We start from the raw sequence: 22,762 nt of genomic DNA on the forward strand, positions 1-22,762 counted from the left end.
TTGTTTTAATCGTCATTAATAAATGATTGGTTTACGCATAATTTTCGTATGACATGTGCTTATGCTATTTTTAAACCTCCTATATGGAAGGGGTTTAAAGGGGTTAATTAATTATTATAGTTGACGTTTTAAGATTGCAATGTAACGGTTTCAATTCGATAGATTATAATATACCGATAAAAATAACACGTTAAATTGTAAGCAGTACGTTAAGTTCACAATATATCGACAGATTACAATATCGCGAGTGAGATTATAAACGAACGTATTTTGCAATTTAACGGTGACATACCTACTGCGTTACTTTGATTTTAAGTTTCCGACTTATTATCACCATTAATCTAATAACATTACCTGACATATCAAAAGTGCTTTTAAATTAAGACTAATAGAAATAAATGAATATTGACTTTGAGATTTTATGCATTTAAGTTTTATTTTGTTTTTCCTTAAAACAAATCTTATCTACTTCGTCAAAGTTTCATATCGCATTAATAACAAACCTGTAATTTATTTTGTGTGAACCTGAATGAAATGCAGTGAAAGTGTGACATGCAACTCTGTAGATATGGAGTTAGCGGAGCCATTTCGTGCAATCACACTCGTAACACGTGAAATAATCTGGCATTTACGCGGAATAACAAAAAGAAAGTGGCGAATTTTTTCACATATGTTTTATTACGTGATAGCATTGAGGATAATGCAGTCAAGTCGTTATTGCGACCCCGGCTTTGTAAGAGCCCGCCGGGTCATTTTAAATGTCACCAGATTTTGGGTATTTCGAACCGGTTATTATAAGCTTTTATTTATTTAACCTGCCTTGCCTTCTTAGTGTGTGTGGGCTAAATCTTCGAAGCTTTATTGACACATTTTCTGGCAATCAATTGCAGTTACTTCCAAAATTCCAACAACCATGGAGCTGGTCTGGTAATCGTGTCGTATAATTTTCGTATATACTAGCTGACGCTGCAAGGTTTCACCCGTGTGGTTCCAATTCCTGTAGGAATACGGCGGTAAAATATTGTATACCTTCCTCGATAAATGGGCTATCTAACACTTAAAGAATTTTTCAAAACGGACCAGTAGTTCCTGAGATTAGTGCGTTCAAACAAACAAACTTTTCAGCATTATAATATTAGTATAGATACGAACACGATAAAACGGGCTCATTTGTCTTGGTAAACTCTGGAGCTGTGCTACAGCACCTTATTAAAAAACCTTTTTTTGTACACTAATATTATAAAGAGATGACATTTTTTTGCTTGTTTGTATCGTTTTGGCTGGTGGGAGGCTTCGGCCGTGGCTAGTTACCACCCTACCGACAAAGACGTACCGTCAAGCGATTTAGCGTTCCGGTACGATGTCGTGTAGAAACCGAAGATCTACTACGATCAATGAGCCAATATAACATGTATGCCCCACAGCCCGAGGCGTAAGTGTTAAAACTTTCATTTAGAAACAAACTATAGTTTCTCGGAGCTAAGCACCGTGTCTTTTAGTTTATTTATACTAATATTAGTATTATAAATGCAAAAGTAAATCTACCTGTCTTTCAATCACGGCTATAGCGCTAAATAGATTTAGATACTCTTTAGGATAGTTTTGAATGTAATGTTTAATTTTTAGGGTTCCGTAGGTACCCAAAGGGCAAAGTAATAGGGCAAAGCAATATTACTTAAAATTAAAACTTTGCTGCCTGTTCGTCTGTGCTTCTGTCACCAGGCTATATCTCATAAGCCGTGATAGACAGTCCAAATTTTCACAGATGATGTATTTTTGCTGTCGATTTAGCTTCTTAATTGGTACTAAAAACAGAATAAAAAAATATTTAAGCCGCTCCCAAAAATAAACCCGACATTTTGGTTTTATACATAATAATACGGAAACCTTCGTTCGAGCCCAGCTCGCACTTGGCCGTTGAAGTTTATATCCACGAAAATTTAAACAAACACCATCGTTAAAAAAATAAAAATCAATAAATATGAATAACAGTGAATGAAAGCTTCTAGTGATTTTCCTGCGTACGAAGTCGTGAACCTCTAGTATGTTTATTGTATAGCGTTAAGCGAACAAAAGCCATTTAATTAAATAGCTAGGTATATAGCTAGCTATATAACCATTACATGTATTTATCCGCCAACTAGTAGCTGAAGAGATAGACGGTGAAATGAGGTTATACCTGTTTGTGGTAATTTTCTGCATGGAGATAGCGCGACCTATCGCCTCGGCGAAAGTTACAAGGTTGCGATAATCACTTGAGACATGTTCCGCACAAGCGTTTAATAAATAATCTTGTGTAAGACTCTGATAAGTTCCGTTTAATTAAATTAACAAGTTTCTAACTACAGATCTAATAATACATTTGTTAATCCTACCATTATTATATCTACGCCCGCGTGGAATTTGGTTTTTCACAAATCCCTCAAGAACCATGGATTTTTCCGGGATAAAAATAGCCTAGGTGTTAATTCAGGCTATAATATATCTTAATACCAAATTTTAGCTAATTCGGTTCGAAAGTCGAGGGATGAAAGAGTAACAAACATTTATATCATCAAAATCATCAGTTTTCCCAGATCTCGGGAAACCATGGATTTTTTCGAGATAAAAAGTGTTAATCCAGAGTAAAATCTATTTCCATTCCAAATTTCAGCCAAATCGCTTCAGTAGTAGCGGCGTTAAAGAGTAACAAACATCCAAACACCCATACAAACTTTCACGTTTATAATATTAGTAGGAAGTAGGATAGGATATCAAAGCTAATGTTATACTCATAGATTCAGAAACTACTGGACCGATTTTAAAAAACCGTTTTCAATAAAAAGCTACATTATCAGCAAGTAACATAACCTATTTTATCTCGGTATTCCTACGGGAATATGAACTATAGGTAGTTAAATATTTAAACGCGAAAGTTATAAGATGTTTGTTTATTGAAGCAAAAACGATTAAGCGGTATCCCAATATCGGTTAATATTACATTTAAACTATGAAAAGTTCGACATAAAGTCGTTCAGTGTTAAAAGGCATGGAAAAAGATAATCCACGAAGCCTTCAAGTTACTTGAACCACGGATAAAACCACAAATGACTGCCGCATTTTTAAGTATCTTTATTAGAATGTGTCTACATGGGAACAGCGTAAACGTAAGCATTTTTTTATTATATATCCAATATCCATATTTCTAAACTGTTATTATAAAGAAGTAAGATTTGATTTATGTGTTTGTTTTACGAATAGGCTCCGAACCTATTGACCGATTTTAAAAATTCTTTCACCAATTGAAAGAAAATCATCAAGTTACAAATATCATCGAGGCATACAATTATTTTATTCCTGTATTTGAAAAGTTACTGCGCGGGTAAAACCACGATGCGTACCCTAGTTTATAATAATAATATAATTGAATTATCATTAAAACCGGTCAGGAACCGAAATACAAAACTTTATACTGAGTAAAAACGTAAAATGATAATTGCATTCATTCACTAATATAAACATCATGATTTATGCAATATGTAAAGTAATAATTTACTGCAGCCTTTAAAACAGTAATCCAATTAGAGTATGCAACTTACAAGGAACTGTGACTATTTTAGAAAATCGTATCGAATTTAATTCGCAATGTGATTTCTAACAGACCTCAAGGTATTGCCTTAGTTTATGATATTGCTGAAATTGAAAGAAAAAATAATATTTTCGCGGTGATTGGATCCAATAAACGTGCCGGCAATAAATCTAACTCCGTGGCCACGAGCCGTGACGCAGAAACAACAGCGTTAAACGTTGAGCGTTAGAAATTAACATACAAGAACTATGAACACATTTCTTGTCCAAGACACGTTCAACGCCTATAGCATAGAGTTCTACTAGCACACTATGCTACTAAATTCTAGAAACTCATTCAGAACTTTATGACTGAATAATCATGCCACGCGCCACTATAGATCTAAGGCATAGTCCAGTTAAGCGCATTGATTATTATTTTGCTTATGATTAAACAAACAGATAAACAGCATGTTATTATGTAAAAAACTGTCTACAATTGGCATAGCATGCAAATGAGAATAACACATCCTGCAATACACTGCCGTAGGAGCTAAAAGTTGTGTATTTTCATTGGCAACCATATCCTTCAGACTGGAACACAACGATTCTGATCAGCTACCTCTGTCACCAATAGTTGATAGCTCTCAAAAAACTAGTAACTGCTGTATAGCAAAAAGCTCTTAGCAAAATTTGTCATCACTGGCAAAGTGGAATGAAATAGACCTCGAAGACCACGCCACTCTCGACTCCAAGGTATACAAGTCTGTACAGTCACCAGAAGCAGAGCCATAAAAAAGTAATTAATCGTCACGTATTGAGGTACACGACGAAAAGAGAAGGATATAGTTGTATAATGCACATCAGGTAAACTTTGTGTCTTACTACTTTATGTTTAGAAATAAAGTTTGGACTGATTAGACGCCTAAGCATGGCGATAGTTCCGTGGCCCACGCAACAGTCACGATCTCTAGGCACAAGTTGCAAGTGAATGTGAGGGACCGAAGGCCGGTCTGTTCATGACAAAGGCCTAGAAGCATTCTATAGATATTAAACATCACAACAAGCTTTGAATTCTTGTGCAATCTCTTTTAATACTCGCTTGCGTTGACAGCCATGCATATAAAGTTAACGAACAAAGAATTGTTAAGGTTAGCGAACACAAAGTTATGTATTTAATTTAAAAACCAGTATGAAGCTTGTACTGATGACTACTAAAAACACTGAATACCTAGCAGTGTTTTAGGATTTATACTATCGTGAGTATTATATTATAAAACACGTGAATAAGCCGCACGTGATGAAAAGTCGGAGTATGCTCGACTGGTTTCAAACTCATACGGGACTCTTAGTCATGAGCTGGTTTTTGCAACGCGAGCCAAAAATGACGTTGTATCACGTTAATTTTAGCTGTGTTTTATAATTTTCAGAAGTTTTCAACAACTAATATTAAGATGGATTCTCGTCTTGAATTTTTTTTGTCTGCCTCGTGCTTACCTACTCTGATTACAAAAGCTGTACATACATGTTACTGTCAGTAATCATAATAATAAGACAATGAGGAAAATTCATACATACATAAAAGCAATGTCTTACCTTTAATACTTAAAAGTTTACAGCGATTATCTGGCTTACGAAGTCGTGGGCTTTAACTAGTTTATAGTAAAAAAATACTTAGTGTTGTTGCATAAGTATAATCAACTTGTATTAAGCATTGTTCAAAACTGGAAACACTCTGTGCATGTTCGATTATGTAACCGCTTACATCGATTTTTCGGAAGAATCGATTCCAAGTAAACGGCAACTCGAAACCAAAAGTCGGCCAATGCCTCGTAAGTCGGACACAGTATAGGTCAAATCGAGAAATATCTAACCCAGTGATACGAATTGTATGATAGAAAGTATATGTTCTTCTAAAAAACAGAAAAAAGATAAGTCAAAAGAAGAAAGAGAGTTCGAAGGCTCAAAGTCACACAGCGGGCAATAGAGCGAGCTATTTGGAGTTTCTCTGCGTGATCGAATCAGAAATGACGAGTTCCGCAGACGAACCAAAGTCACTAATATAGTTCAGCGAGTCGCGAAGCTGAACTGGCAATGGGCAGGCCACATAATTCGAAGAGCCGATGGTCCCAAGGTGCTGGAATGGCGACCTCGCACCGGAAAGTGCAGTGGTCGACCCCCCACTAGGTTGACCGAGGATATCAAGCAGGTTGCAGGGAGCAGCTGGATCCTGGCGGCTCGAGACCGTTGTGCTTGGAGGTCCAAGAGGCCTATGTCCAACAGTTAACGTCTATAGGTCATAATGAAGTATATGTTATGGATTACGACTTAAGTTAAAAAATACTATCACAATAATATTATAAAGTCGACAGTTTGTTGTGTATAATACAATATTACCTATACATTTTTAGGTGAATGACACTCTGCTTATATTGTTTTTGCCAAAAATATTGAAAAAAGCATTTGTAAACCAAACTACACCTACAATACTATATATACATAGTCTTGTGACACTTTGTTTTATATGGTAAAAAAAATTAAAATTAAAATTCTACGTAAATTCCGCATACGAAGAACAAAATTTTAAAACAAAAAACACAAAAAGCAAACAAAAACATCCTTCACCTACAACTTTTTATCATTACAAAAATGGATGCTATAAAACATCACGTTACAAAAACTACAAGCAACCAAAACTAATTAAATTAATTCATATAACCATAAAAAGCGGCATTCCACAGAACAAGCCGAACGATTTTATAGAATTCCACCTCACTCGCGCTTAAACATGATCCCGGAAAGCATTCAAAAAACTCCGTAAGCTTCATAAAACGTACAAAAAATAACTGGAAAGATCACAACATCCCGATGGACTTAGTACTTGTTCACGTACAACAGGCGAGCGCGGGAGCGGCAGCGGGCGCGGTGGACTACGCGAGCTCGTGTTCAAGTTGGCCACCAGGTAGACGTATGATGCAGAACCACAACATATCTCGTGAAAAAAGACCAATGTCGATAAATAGCGTTGCGTCAAAAATATCGCTCTCTCTTTCAATTCATCGCAACAAAAGAGACCGATATTTTCGATTCGATAGATTGGTAAACAATTTGTTTCTTCTCTTGAATGAATTGCAGCAGGACAACGAAACGCGACGTCTCTTTCTTCACTACTTCCTACGTCACTGGTTCAGTGTGTGTTATACCCGCGAACGCGCCTAAATCTATAACTCGCGCCCATTGATTTGTCACCTGGGTACCAAACACAGTACAAACATCATTCGAGCCAGGTGTCAAGTTAATCCGCACAAGCTGTAGTTTGTCCGCAACTTCCACCGCGTTTTGTATGTGAAGTGAACACTTGCATTTAACGAAATGTTCGATATTTAGTATCCTCGCCCGCTACCGCGCCTGCGTGTCATCGTGTCCAAGCACTTACGATAAAAAAACAAAACCTCATACAAAAAGCTCAAAACATGAGGCACGCGATCGAGAATGGAACCCGCACTATTAACGTTCCGACCACGCCCTCCGGTTTCGAAAAAAACTTACCCAACTGCAGGCGAAAGCATTGAACTGTTGAAATTATATTTAACAAAATATTCCGATTCGATTTCTCTAGTCTAGTTGGTTGGTTAGATTAAATACCATTTGATTTTATTTCAAACTCGTATATATGTATAAAAATTAATTACTGTTCGTTAGTTTCGCTAAAGTTCAAAAATGACCGAGTGATCGAGTATTCTTTTTATGTTGTTTGCTGTTTTTAACCGACTTCCAAAAAGGAGGAGGTTCTTCGTTCGGCTGTTTGTATATTTTATTTGTTTGTCCCCAACACACGATAACAGCGTAATATTTTATTTTACAATAAATAAGAAATAAGTTTGCATAGTTCACACTAATCACTAAACTAAACCTTTACGCCGCATCTTCTAAACCGTTTAGGCTAAATTTTGGATGGAGATAGCCTAGATTATTTCCCTGAATATTATACCTACACAAGCTACTTTTTAACCCGAAAATATCCATGGTTACCGTGGTATTTCTAAAATGTAGTTATCCGATAAGATCCGATTAAGACTTGACATCAAACCATAATATGTGCCTTTCACTAAATAATCATCATCATCTTCACATGTTTTAATTGCTCACTGCCTAGACTAAAATATAGTAAATTTCTTAATCGGTGTATGTTATAGCGTCTTTTATTAATTCTTGCCAATAAACAATGATTTTATTGGAGTGGAAGTTGAATCCAGCTGAAGCTAGGAAGAAAGCAAACAAAACCAAGTGCTGTACCTACATGTATGTATATAAAAATATAGGCATATATTGATTTAATATGTAAGCCCTTCTGTCACCAGTTGCCTCGACTGGTGACAGAAGGGCTGGCTCATTTTTTGCGCAAAGGATCAGCCTGGCTGTCCAGCGCGGAAATGCAGCCAGTATTCTTGCCACCATTCCACGTGGGCATGACTTGTATAGTTATTAGGATAAGTCAGCTTAAGTTCCTTAATGTATTCTTTCTCAATAAAAAAAGCATATATTAATTAGAAAACAAAACAAAGTCCGCAAAAAGGAATTGCTTTCTTCGGGCGATGGAAATGATTCGTAATGAAATTAGAGAAAGTAAACCTGCGCGCCTCTGTCCATACCAATATGAAGGCTGACAAATCAATTGTTTTCACCGCATTGCGTGAATGTTAACAGTAAAAGTGAGATGCGGACAGGTGGGTTTCTGTTTATATTATTTTAAAACAAAGGAAACCTTTGGTTGCGATCTCACCTGATGATAAGATAGAAGCGGGCTTATTTGGTGAGGTAAGAAAAGAGAAACATAGATCTATGCCTCATCACAAAAGCGCTGTATTTCGTAGTAGTTTCAAGTTTGCCGCCACTAAGTGTTGGAATGACTTACCTCCACCAATACGAGATATGCGTACCATTGGGTTATTTAAGACTAAATATAAAGCTCTTTTATTATTGGATCAGCAAACAAATAACCCATAATACTACTTCCTTTTCTCCTTACTACAATACTATGGTGGCAGCAGATCGTTCACTTTATGGGTTAACTCGTAGTGCGTGCTGAGGTGGATACCTTTTTTGTCCACGACCAGATGTATGTATTGTATGTTCTGTTTGTATATTTTTATTTTATTACGTGTGTGTGGACAAATAAAAATATTCTATTCTATTCTATTCTATTCAATCTTTATTTCTAAGTAAAGCCACTTAACACATTATTTAATTCTAAATTATATTGAGGCTTAATTGTTTAGTCAAACAGCGGAGTAATGAAAGAATGTCCTGCAATATGTGGCATAACCTAGTAAAAGGCATTTTGCAACATACTTCCTAAACCGAAAATTATGTAGCACTGGTTTTTTGTGGTAACTAGCTACGGCATATGCCACCAGACCAGATCTGAGACAATGTAAAAAAAAAAAAATCTTAAACTGAGCGAGCTAGAAATCGAACCCAAAACCTCTCTGTTGAGAACCACAGCACTTCCAACTGCGCCAGAGTGATCGTCAAAACCTAACGCAAGCATAAATACTTACGTATCGGAAAAGAGGTTTTCAAAATACATCGATGTTTTAATATAGTAATAGTACGTGTAGTACTACGTAAGTATTAGGTAAGTAAGGTATAATATATTACATAGGTAAGTATTTACGTTAAAGCAATTTCAAAAATTATCGAAAAATCAATCAACGTAGAGCCTAAAATGCAAGGCTCTATCAGTCATTGACACAGTCGCAGAAGAAACTTGTAAAAACCAGAAATATATTTCATAAAAACCGGCGATCTCTCAAAATTTTCATTACATAGAAAGCATTTAAGCAGTGACTCGTGATTTCGCGCAAAAAGTAGCCAAAAAGTCGCTATGCATTCTCTCTGATTGTATAACAGTTCTACCATAACGAATCGAGTCATTTAAAGCTTACAGCACTGGCGGCTTGTTGCAAAAAATGCAACTAAAACTATAAATCTGTATCTTACTGCAGGAAAATAATAAGCAGACACCTGGAATTCAAAGTAACTTACATACTACGCATACAACATACTTGCAAATAGCAAAAAAAATTGTTTAGTTAAAGGATAAGTTTTATCTTTGTTTCCTGGTTTACCATCGACCTTTACACAGTACTAGTAGATTATACTACTACCTAGCATTTGTATTCATTGGTAGAAAAAGTATATCTTTTTTTTATTTTCTAATGTAGGTATAGCTTTTAAAAGCCTAGCCTTGTATGGTGAAGTAATATTTTCAATTCTTTATCATGTTTTTTTTTATATTCCCGTGTACAGATTTTACGAGTACATCGTAGTACGAGTATATAAATGGCAAAGTAACCTCAAACTATTCTGTCAATTCTTTATTATATATTTTACCAATTTTAGCTCTACCAAAAAAAAAAATATCATGAATGTTTTCAATCGTACCAATCACTGTCATAATGTTAAGCAAATCAATATAATAATATTGACTTCCATAAGTTTTACAAGAACCTTAGATATAATTTCTTATTCATAGAACGCGCTCGCCTACAATATCACGCTTGGCTAGTTTATTAGTTCAACGATATAAACTTCCCGACCTTCTGTTTGAGTATCATATCAATTCATTCACATTGTTTTTTAGGATATATCCGCTTGAGTAGCTTTTGCCTTGCCTCAAAGTAATAAATATAGTTACTGATAAGGGAACCTAGGGAAAACAATACCTTTTTCACCACCTTCTGACAAGTATCGGATAGTCTAAACATGTGTTTCACTTTCTCACTATTTCACTTTTATATTTGACAAATTAAAAATCACAAGGACAAAAAAAAATTAAATCGATCCACAATCTACGGAAATATCCATGAACATACATTCAGCTGAACATAAAACTCCTGCCTTTTGTAAATAAGTTAAAAACTGGTCACACATCCACAAACTTTAACCGATATACAACACTTATCGGATGTTTTAACCGTCCCTGTAAACTGGTAGACTCCGTTGATTGGACTAGCACCAACATTTTGCATATTGGTATTCATAATTTTCAAACAAAATTATATTTATCTAATTGTAAATTTAACTTAGTTCCTTTAAGTTAATTGCCGAAATTGGGCCTCTCTAACACTTAATTTAACTGATTCGGCAAATATAGATTTCTTTGAAAATTGGTCCATGAGTTCTCCTTTATTGTCCTAATTTATGGCCAATTTTCAGCTCTGCATCATTCGTATATTTTGGGCCCGAGTTGGTTTATGTTGAGACTGGGTTTCTGGCACTCATTCTAGGCACCGTCTAACAAACGCAACAAAAATTTCTTAAAGTTTTGTTTTAAGTATTTTTTAAGTATTTTATTGGGGGTAAACTAATGGACAAACTAATCTTTATAGACTTGAAAATATATATTTTTTACTTGAAAGTACCTACTGTGTATATTGTGCTGTAATATAAATGAAATGCGTTTTTTCCACGTTACGCATTTCCCTTTCGAGAATATTAACAGTGAAAGAACGTTATTGCTTCCTGCCTATTGTAATATTTTCCTACGATCGGTAGCGGTGAAAAACGGCAATACGAGTCTTTAGATGTAACAGCTAATAAAACGATCACGTCTATATCTGTATCACATCATCATTAGACATTTTGCATCGACTATTTTAGTTTTGCCGCATTTTAAGCACCAAGTCTCCCTATATTTTATCTCTACTGTATAGAGCCGTTATAGCCCAGTGGATATGACCTCTGCCTCTGATTCCGGAGGGTGTGGTTTCGAATCCGGTCCGGGACATGCACCTCAAACATTTCAGTTGTGTGCACTTTAAGAAATTAAATATCACGTGCCTCAAACGGTGAAGGAAAAACATCATGAGGAAACCTTCATACCAGAGAATTTTCTTAATTCTCTGCGTGTGTGAAGTCTGCCTATCCGCATTGGGCCAGCGTGGTGGACTATTGGCCTAACCCCTCTCATTCTGAGAGGAGACTCGAGCTCAGCAGTGAACCGAATATGGGTTGATAATGATGATGATGACGTAAAAGTCGAATGTCTTTACATTGGATAAATTAACTCAAAGACAACGGATTTTCATACGGTTTTTCTCTACTAGATAAAGAGGTTTACGATGAAGGTTTTGGTACATACAATTTATAAAGATTTTGTGCAAACCAATTGAAATATGACGATTATTGCTGAAACTGTCGGAAAAATTCAAGTCGCCTGGGAGCTTTCATTGAAAACGCTTCCTAATTCCTAGGAGATATACACGCATGGTGGAAAATTCATCTTTTATAGATCACTTTTTATAGACAATTTTATCTTAATTATTGGACCTATCTATATTCGGAATGGAAATGATCTATATTCGGACCCCCAACCTACACAAAGTCAAATATACCGTATATTTTACGCGTTTAACGTTTAGTGGAACGTACCTTAGTATATTTAACAGTTCTTACTAATAATATAAACAACACATAGGTGTCCTATTTATTAGTAGACAACCTCTGGCAACCCTGACAGTAAATTGTTAAAAAAACTTTCTCTGAATGTTTATATTTCACACGTTTTCGACTAAACCTCATACGTCTTCACGCATGTTATGACATAATAATAAATCGGTGGGAACTGTAGACAGCAAAAGTGTAAAAAACAGTTAACTATTTTATTACGATTTGTTGACCCAGCCTGAGAATTATTTAATAACTAGCGGACGCCCGCAATTTTGTCCGCGTGAAATTCTGTTTTTCATAAATTTCGCGGGAACCATGGATTTTTCCGGGATGAAAAGTAGCCTATATGTTAATTCAGAGTAAAATCTATTTCCATTCCAAATTTCAAGAGTAACAAACATCCATACAAACTTTCGCGTTTATCGCGTTAACGCTTTGATTTCAATTGATTTAACTGACAACATAAAGCCTAAATCAATAAATGTAGGAACATTGAATTTTCTAAAATATTCTCTAAATTAAAAATGGATTTCTGAAAACTTTCAACAGCTAGACATTGGCGTAGGTAATATGAGAGGTTTATAAAAAACCTGTAATTTTTAATAATAATCATCATTAATATCTTAATTAAATATGTTGGTCATATTATAAAACAAACTGATATTAGGAACTCATTCGACTACCTATGCTTTTTAAGAATTAACTTATATGATACTTTAAATATTATACAAACTGACAGAAAAATAATCAATTAGTGCGACATCCTGTTGTGTTCTAATAAATAACCTCGTGATCTCTATATAAATAGCTGTATTACTAAATGTCAAATTACGTTATAAACTGTGTACAAACCAAACTGGATTCCACAACAAGAACCTGGAAATAAAAAAAGTTAAATTAGTTTTTTAAATCACCAAATCCATAAATTAACGAAAATTCAATATTAACCAAGGTCACAACCTTAATCAACATAACTTATTATGAATGTTCTCATTTATTTTAATAGATATACGACGAAACGAATTCTATAGTACATATACTTAATATTATAATGAGGTATTTGTGAAGTTGTAGAGGATAATCTCTGAATCTGGTACCTACTGAACCGATTTTGATAATAATTATACGTTTACTGTGAGTGTTTTAGACTGTATTTATCGCAATATTCCCAAGAAAATGAAAAAGCGCGTGAAAAAACGAGGCGTCTTATTAATATAAAGTTGGTATCAGCATTTATATCGATGGCACCAGCAGTTAAATATTCTGCTAGTATTTATTAAACAGGATAAAATTTGTTTTTTATTTTTATATACGTCGTTTATAAGATGAGTGGTGGATTAACCAGTAAGCTAATTAGGCCTAGGGCGGCAAATTTTAGGGGGCGGCAAATTTGACCCAAAAAGCTTTTTCTTCTACAAAAATAAAGAATGAATGCGAACTATATCTATCGAATTTCAGTTAGTTCAGTAGGGGTTGCAAAAATTCAATAGCCTACTGGAGGCAAACTTGCAAATGCGCCACTGTATAAAATTCTTAAGTAATGTATTGCATGAATATGATTTCATAAAAAACAAATAAAATGCATATTGCGTCGAGTAATGATAGTGTGAGATGATTTAGCTTTCACCGTCTGGTGAACATCGTTCAGGTTAAAAAAATACGCAATCTCAATTAAATACAAATTAGTTTTCATATGCATTTAATAAAGAAAGAGGTAAGAAAATGTTTTTATACATAATTATATGTTTGTTTCAAACACTATTGTATATTATGTATTGTATGTCTGTAGCACCAATGAGAAAGGGTGTGTCTATAGCGCAGCATATGTGCTTTAAGCGAATGTGTACATTTTAACATATGTACTTACATGTTACATATTTATTCACTACTCGTTTGCGTGAATTTACCCTTTATTTTTCGATATAAAAAGTAAGTGTCCTATTCTAGAATATGTCTATCTAATCACCCGATTCCGTGGAGTATATTTATATGATCGAGTAACAAAAATCCATCCAAATTTTCACATTTCTAATCAGGAAGATTTAAGAAAAACAGATTAATTTTCATAACATTTACTACTTATTGTTTTGTCAATGAGCAAATATTGATAATACTCGTATTAATAAAGGCGAAAGTTTGCGTGTGTAAGTGTGTACCTTAAGTGTGATCCCTTGTAACTCCTTCACGCCGCAACTACTGAACCGATTTCGCTGAATCAACTTTTTCCTCCTTTTCCTGGCTCGATCGAAACAGAAATTTACACGAAAGAAGTTGCGGGCATACGCTAGACTAAATAATATTTAAAATGACAATAATAATTTATCTTCAGATCATCAAATTCGACTTTTTGGGAACACCTTCTTTGTAAATGATAAAAGAAATGAGTTAAATGTGCTAAAATAACATATTGATAAACAGAGATAATAAAAATTGTTATTACGGTAACCAATAAACAACGAACGATTGAGGTGAGTAGGTTGAAACAAATAAAGCACTTATCTCTTTACAGCAAGTACAAACGGTACGGTTTGGCAAATTGTTGCAATTTTATTATTTTTTTATTATTTGGAGCGCAACAAAACGGTCGACTTACAAACAAATTTATACTATACTAGCAGACGCTACGCGGTATCACCTGCGTGGTTCCCGTTCCCGTAAGAATACAGGGATAATGTTTAGCCGATAACCTTCCTCGATAAATGGGCTATCTAACATTGAAAGAATTTTTCAAATCGGACCAGTAGTTTGACAGCCTCCGTGGCGCAGTGGTATGCGCGGTGGATTTACAAGACGGAGGTCCTGGGTTCGATCCCCGGCTGGGCCGATTGAGGTTTTCTTTATTGGTCCAGGTCTGGCTGGTGGGAGGCTTCGGCCGTGGCTAGTTACCACCCTACCGACAAAGACATACCGCCAAGCGATTTAGCGTTCCGGTACGATGTCGTGTAGAAACCGAAAGAAGTATGGATTTTCATCCTCCTCCTAACCAGTTAGCCCGCTTCCATCTTAGACTGCATCATCATTTACCATCAAGTGAGATTGTAGTCAAGGGCTAACTTGTAAAGAATAAAAAAAAAAGTAGTTCCTGAGATTAGCGCGTTTAATGAAACAAACAAACTCTTCAGCTTTATAATATTAGTATAGATTAGTATAAAGCTGAAGAGTTTGTTTGTTTAGTTGAACACGCTAATCTCAGGAACTACAGGTTTTAATTGAAAAATTAACATTGTGTAGGATAATCCATTTCTAAGTTCAATAATCGAGGAAGGTTATAAAACGTCACGCTTCAATTAATGGGGTCACAATGAAAAATGTTGCAAAAACGGAGAAAATATTCTTTTTGTGAGCTGCCATTCCGAAGTAAAAGAGTATTAGGCTAAGTAATAATAATTTAAGCTTAAGTATCATAATTCTCCTGATTCCTTTTTTATCGTTTATTGAAATCCGATGCATTTTCGCATTCCACTGAATATTTGGCGTATAATAAATAAAATATTTTTAAAACATATACACATACGTACCGCCAAGCGATTTAACGTTCCGGTACGATGTCGTGTAGAAACTGAAAGGAGTGTGGATTTCATCCTAATCCTAACAAGTCAAGACCGCTTCCATCTGAGATTGCATCATCACTTACAATCAAGTGCGATTGCATTCAAAGGCTAATTTGTAGGAAATAAAAAAAATAAAAATATGCTATAAGCTTTTCCATGACCATAGGAATAGCATAAAAGCATAATAGAAGCATATTGCTTATTGCTTTTGTTCACATTGTCAATTTAAAAAAAAAACTAATCTGTGATCAAATACCTAATCGCATTTTCACTCAATCGCAGAGATAGTAGCCAAAGAATTTTTAAATTCAGCATACAAATTATTGCATGCAATGTTTTAGAGGCATTTTTCATTTATAACCGTTACTGGCTTTCCTATCACAGCTCTAACCACTTGAAAATAACGAATTGTTAGTTTGATAGGAGAATAAATAAAATTAACTAAATTATTAACCCCTTCTGACATTTCAAAGTGTTTTGAAATAAACAGTTCATTAACACATTTTCAAATCGTGCAAAATGTAGTAATAATACAATCTATAGCAAATAAACAAATACTTTTGTAATAGTTCCAAATACATAATTCCCGCTGTTGGGCAAATTCCGCGTTTATTTCTGCAACGTCAAAAGGCCTTCGTATGGTTTTTATGAAATATTTATTTAATGTGATGAGTTCATCGTTATTATGTAAATAAAGCAAAGGTTATAAAGATGTCGCGTCTCGCAATACACATATGTATTTGTAAGCAAGATTTATGTGCATATACCTACCTATTATATGTTCGCGCATTCCACGGCACTGAATGAGGTTATCGATTGTAATTTTTATTTTACTTAAACTTTCAATCACGTAACATAGTCAGATATTATTTATTTTATTGAAGATCGCTTTTCCTATATTACTACATTGTTTTGATTTTAAATTTTTAAATATTATAGACTAGCTGACGCCGCGCGGTTTTACCCGCGTGATTCTCGTTCCTATAGCCTAAATGAGCTATCTAACATTGAAATATTTTTTCAAATCGGACCAGTTCCTGAGATTAGCCCGGTCAATCAAACAAACAAACTCTTCAGCTTTATATATTAGTCTAGATGTAAAGTCTGTGATTAGGTAATCTCTGGATATACTAAAACGCTTTTGGAAATTCTTTTACCGATAGAAAGCCACGTCATCCATGAGTGTATTAAGCTATATTTTATCCCCCTTCCCTTCTAGGAACGGAAACAGTGAGGGTGAAACCGCGGAGCGTCTGTACTTACATATATGGCTAACTTTCTGCTATTTTATATTTTAATGGCAGTTTTATTAAAATCTATACCTATTTTATGGTTCGCGTTCTGCAATACCTTTACATTTATTTTAACTAATTAGATAATTAAAAGTATTGGACACAACATTTCTTTTTGAAGCAAAAATAATAAGACTTATTATTATTTTTGCTTAAAAAAGAAATGTTGTATTATTATTCGTAGTAGGTTAAGGTTTATGTGAAATATAGTAGTACGAGTAGATCGCAAATAGCATGTAAAAATACATTTTTTAAATATAAAAAACTTTGTATAATACATACAAGAAAATATAGGTATAATTAAAATTCTTCTTGGATTTGAATGTCACAGACAGAAAATCTACAATTTAAAATTCATGATTCCTACCAACTCGACGACACGGTTATCACGTAAATCGGCAGAATTTAAGAAAATAAAGACAAAAAATGAGGTTTTATTTGACAAAGCGCCCGGTTTTACCGGATGGCCGAGACTATAATATCTAATTAAAATTCCTCGTCCGTCTGTGGACGTGCGACGAAACTTTTACTTAAGCGCCAAATTGGGTATAATGATTTTTTAATGCACCGCCTCCGGGGTATTCTGTATTATTAACATTGTAATTGATTTGTCCCCACTTGTGCACTTTCGTCGTAATTTAAAGTGGCACGTGTCCACTGTAGACGACGGTGGGTAATTTACGTAGACAGAGACTTTGCACTCTGTCTACGATCATTTGACATTTTGAAGACGTGTGATGAAAGTCTAATTATTAAGTATTCATAATTAACGGACTAAATAGATGGCATTCCTGACAGTAAGTAGAAAACCATCGTCTGCTATTCTAATAATAAAAAATAATATTATAAAGAGGTAAAGTTTGTGGTGTTGTAGGGGGTAATCTCTAGATCTACTAAACGGATATTCAAATTATTGTACCTCTAGAAAGCCTCGCTATTTATGAGTGTCACAAGCTGTTTTTATTCCCGCATTCTCGCGGGAACGGGAGGTGAAACCGCTAGTCGTCTGTAAAGCAACACTTCACAGGGCATGGCAAGTAACATGTCCTACAAAATGTGCCACCCTGTGTCTATTAACCTTAGGCGTAGGTGTTAAGCATCCATACTTACCAAAAATTTGCACTATTAGCAAGATAATGCGAAAATATGATTTACAACATTTATTTTGAAAACTAGCGGACGCCCGCGACTTTGTCCGCGTGAAAGTCGTTGTAAACTTTCAACTACCCCTATCCTACCCTACCCTACCTCTACCCTACCCTATCCCTACCCTACCACTACCCTACCCCTACCCTACCCCTGCCCTACACTACCCCTACCCTACCCCTACCCTACCCTACCCTACTCATTAAGGCTGCACTTCTTTATTTATCCCCCCCCCCCCCCGCGAGTCGCGTCGAGCATGAATTAGTATTCACGCGCGATGGCTTAGCGTATTTCTTGTATAACTTTGGTGTTTCTTTACCGATTTTCATGATTCTTTTTTTATTGAATAGGTAATAATGTTAACTTTTTTAGTTAGGGATGAGTGATGAGTGTTATAAACATAAGAGTTGACAAATATAATTAGAAAGCTCCGAACTGCTAAGCTATCGGGAGTTACACGTGTTATTGTGAGTCAACCATAAAAGATAGACATATATATGCTGTTATGTTTTTATAGATAATTTTAAGGAGAACATTTCCGTCATACATGATTTCTATGTAACTTTAACCATTAAGGCTGTACACGCGACGGAAGCTTAAAAAATTGAGTAACTTCTCCCGTTTTCTCAACATTTCTCTTCACTGCTCTGCTCCTATTGATCGTAGCGTAATGAAAAGTATACTATAACCTGCCCAGGAGTATGTAGAATAATTGTACCAAGTTTCGTTAAAATCCGTCCAGTAGTTTTTGTTTCTATAAAGAACATACAGACAGACAGACAGACAGACAGACAGACAGACAGACAAAAATTTTACTAATTGCATTTTTGGCATCAGTATCGATCACTAATCACCCCCTGATAGTTATTTTGGAAATATATTTCATGTACAGAATTGACCTCTCTACAGATTTATTATAAGTATAGATAAATAGAGGTTCTATATATTCAACACGTGCGTGTGTAGGTATGTATGTATACATGCTGTGTGCTTTAAATTATATCTGAATATATCTATGTCCGTGCTATATTTGGTTCTCAACAGATTAATGATTTTTAGGCAATTTAATGAAAAAAAATAATTATGGTAAATTTACGTTATTATAGAACCTTTCTCTAGTTTTGAAAATAAGAAAATTATTATTGGTGGAGATATAAATTCATTTTCATTTGTTGCGACTAACTGTTGTCATACGTTAAGTTATGTAAAACCTACAATGATTTGCCTCTTCTTAAAGAATCACGTGTCACGTACTTATGACTAAGATATTTGTCATTCTTGCTTTCTTTTTACTTCATTCATAACTATTAAATGACGTAATTTTGATGAAAACACCAGATAAACAAGTTAAATTCTATTTAAACCTGATGTCATAACAAATACAAATATTTAAGGATCTCAGTGATCTATGTACTAGTTAGATGGAAATGGGAATATTGGCCAAATTAACAAGATATGGCAAATATTCTTTAAAAAAAATAAAAAAATAGATGAATCGTTTCTGGATAAATCTCGGTTCAGAAAGGTATGTACAATATTTACTAAGTATATTTAAGTCTGGTCTGCTGATATGAATTCATCGATTGATACTGGATCATCCACTTTACTACAACAACTAGTAATTTAGATATGCTGAATTGTAAAAATTCTAAATTGATAGCCAGAGTCATAAGGACTAACTTTAAAGGGTTAGTGAGCGTTTTCCACACGGGCAAAGCTACAGAAAAAATTGCATGACACAATGACTTTATCGATACGGTTACATAAACTTCCATTACACTTTCAAGTTTTCATAACTGAGATGGCACCCAAGCTCTAACATCATCAAATTAAAATAATTCTTACCTCAGGGCGAACTTTTACAGCCGGATATTGGCAGTTATAATAGACACCTATCAGCCAAATTAACAGACATTATTATAATCTACAGATTACGCATCATTATCCACAAAAGATCCACGGATGAAGATACCGATTCACATAACGCTTGAGATAAGGCAACTTTCTCAAAAATATTGCAGTGGACAAACGCTAGCGAAGGAGCCGCAAGTAGCCGTCGAGGTTATTGTTCGGTCACGTTAAATATAGAATTGCCATAGGGTTTAAGGCATGGCTAGCACTCACCTATGCTGTCTTTGCTACTATGAAACTACATATCTAGTCTTGTCATTTGAAAAATACCTTAATGTAACAATCAAACGTAGTTTGCTAGTCGTAGTCCTCCTAGGTTTGTCTTAATTTGAATTCAAATTCTTTTATTACAAGTAAGCAGTAGGCACTTTTAAAACGTAAAATTTGACTATTTATTTATAACAATTTTAGGTACAAATTTTACGTGTGTCAATCAGCCAAAATTTTTCGAAATTCCAATAATAATTATTTTAATTTACATCCCTCGATAAATGTAAGTGTCTCGCACTGGTTAAGGCCGCCAAAGAAAAATCACTAAAACCTGGTTGATTTTGTTGATGGTTTCAGATAACTGTATTTGAAAACCTTTATAGCTTTAACTTAGCTTACAAATCACTATTATTTTATAACAATGTTAGGTAATAATAATAATAAAAAAAAACATAAATATTCAAAATGTACATTGTTACTGAATAAACGAAATTAGATTTTTGGTCCTTCGATGACGAATTTTCAACGACATTTTTAACAACAAGAAATACGTTTTATACTAGAACGATTGATGGTCTGGACTCTTAATACCTGCTATCTTATAAGGCCACACAAGTTTAAAGTTCATAATTGGCTTTAAATATGGCCAATATTCCGATTCCCCTCCAACTTATCGGAAAGACTGTTTTAGAAATGTGTAGTACAGCGGGCGGGGATCGAACCACAACATTTCTGTGATCAGTCCGACCCCATTACCGTTCAGCTATAAAGGCTTTTATATCCCATTGTATGGGAATATGCCTTTTTTTTTGTTCTTTGCAAGTTAGCCCTTGACTGCAATCTAAGATGGAAGCGGGCAAGCTTGTTAGGCGTAGAATGAAAATCCATACCCATTTCGGTTTCTACACGATATCGTACCGGAACGCTAAATCGCTTAGCTGTACATGTCTTGTCGATAGAGTGGTAACTAGCCAGACCTGGACCAATTTAGAAAACCTCAATCGAATCCAGTCTTGTACATTCACTGCATATCACTGCGCCACGTAGGCTATCAAAACTTTAGGTAGGCTCCTTACTTTAGGTAGGCTCCTAAAAGGAGGTATGACCATCACTGGCTTTCGGTCCAAAACAAGTCGTGTACTACAAAATAAGTATGCATAGGCTCTAGCAATGTCTTTAACCGCACGCGTTGCGCATTCGAAAGTCAGATGTGCCATAATTGTCGCTATTGACGTATCTTCGATCGGTTTCTTGTACATTCTTATGTAACTCTGATTCATGGAATGGAGAGTTTCTAAGCTCGCGGGCTGCTCTCCCATAATTCCTACGGCGAAATTATATTTACTTGCTGATACATTGCTACTTAACACAACTGCGAACAATGATAATTTTATACTATAGATCGGTTACGCCCCTACAAAAACATCGCAAAAAGTGATCCGAACAATAGGCTACAAAACTGAGCACACACATGCACAATTTTGTCTTTAATTCTATTATTTATTTATGTCTATATAGTTTTTACACATCCTGAACACACAACTCGACATTGTAGACGATATTTAGGTGTTATTTGTTTTAAATATCGTTCTTTGTTGACTACAACTAACATTGAGATGTGGAAATTTCCTCTTTTGAGCGCCTCATTATATTATTATATTGTTCATGACCTAGTAACACATCTAACAGTGTTTAACATCACTGGCTACGACTTTTGTGCCGTATTGACAAATGGTTGAACAAATTCCGAAATCACCAAGAACGTGAGGTCAACCAATCACACTTTGATTACAAATGAATGAATAATTTAGACAACTAATATACAACCTTGTTTTTCTCTAATTATAATTTGTCGTTTTAATTTATACATATACCGAAAATCCGTGTTTAAGTAAAATTGTACATGATTGTTTTTTCGAAGATAGGATGGGTAAACTAACTATCCTTAAATTAAAAGACATTAAAACAGTCACCAGTATAGTTTGAGGACATTTTTCAACATCTTTTTTTTGGTTCTAAAAGGGATCAGGCAGCAATTGCAATGACTTTGTTTCATATGTGTAATATACATGTCCAAAAACATATGATATGAAACAAATATATAAACAATTGTGTATCTACATAAATATGACAGAGATTAATATTTTCCTTATTGATCCACACGATAGACCAGCAGGCTAATTCACTAACTTTGACGTATTTAGTTGACATAAACGAAATTGAGATTCTATGTAACAAAGGTAATCCGGTGACTACTGACAACCCTTCGTGGATATCATAGGTAAATGACATTTCTCAGTTGATTTGTTGTTTATTTTAATAAGTTGTTAATAAAGACAAAATTAGTAAATATGCCAGCTTAATGGTACAGTCAATTTCGACGGCCTCCGTGGCGCAGTTGTATGCACAGTGCATTTACAATACGGAGGTCCTGGGTTCGATTCCCGGCTGGACCGATTGAGATTTTCTTAATTGGTCCAGGTCTGGCTGGTGGGAGGCTTCGGCCGTGGCTAGTTACCACCCAAAGACGTCACTGCCAAGCGTTCCGTTCCGGTATGATGCCGTGTAGAAACCGAAAGGAGTATAGATTTTCATCCTCCCCCAAACAAATTAGCCCGCTTCCATCTTATATCATCACTTACCACATCAGGT

General features: G+C 35.0%; 1 protein-coding gene across 2 annotated transcripts in view; it reads right to left on the reverse strand.

The window, feature by feature from the left end:
• LOC112048422 (zinc finger CCCH domain-containing protein 13-like) overlaps nt 1-22,762 on the reverse strand; it is a 102,137-nt gene that overhangs the window by 69,944 nt on the left and 9,431 nt on the right. For both annotated transcript variants that reach the window (XM_052882791.1, XM_052882790.1), the window contains exon 2: nt 12,853-12,876. The gene's annotated coding sequence lies outside the window, so the exon portion shown is untranslated. The remainder of the gene's footprint in view (nt 1-12,852; nt 12,877-22,762) is intronic.

Source organism: Bicyclus anynana, chromosome 8 (genome assembly GCF_947172395.1).
Source record: "Bicyclus anynana chromosome 8, ilBicAnyn1.1, whole genome shotgun sequence".
NCBI classification, from domain to species: domain Eukaryota; kingdom Metazoa; phylum Arthropoda; class Insecta; order Lepidoptera; family Nymphalidae; genus Bicyclus; species Bicyclus anynana.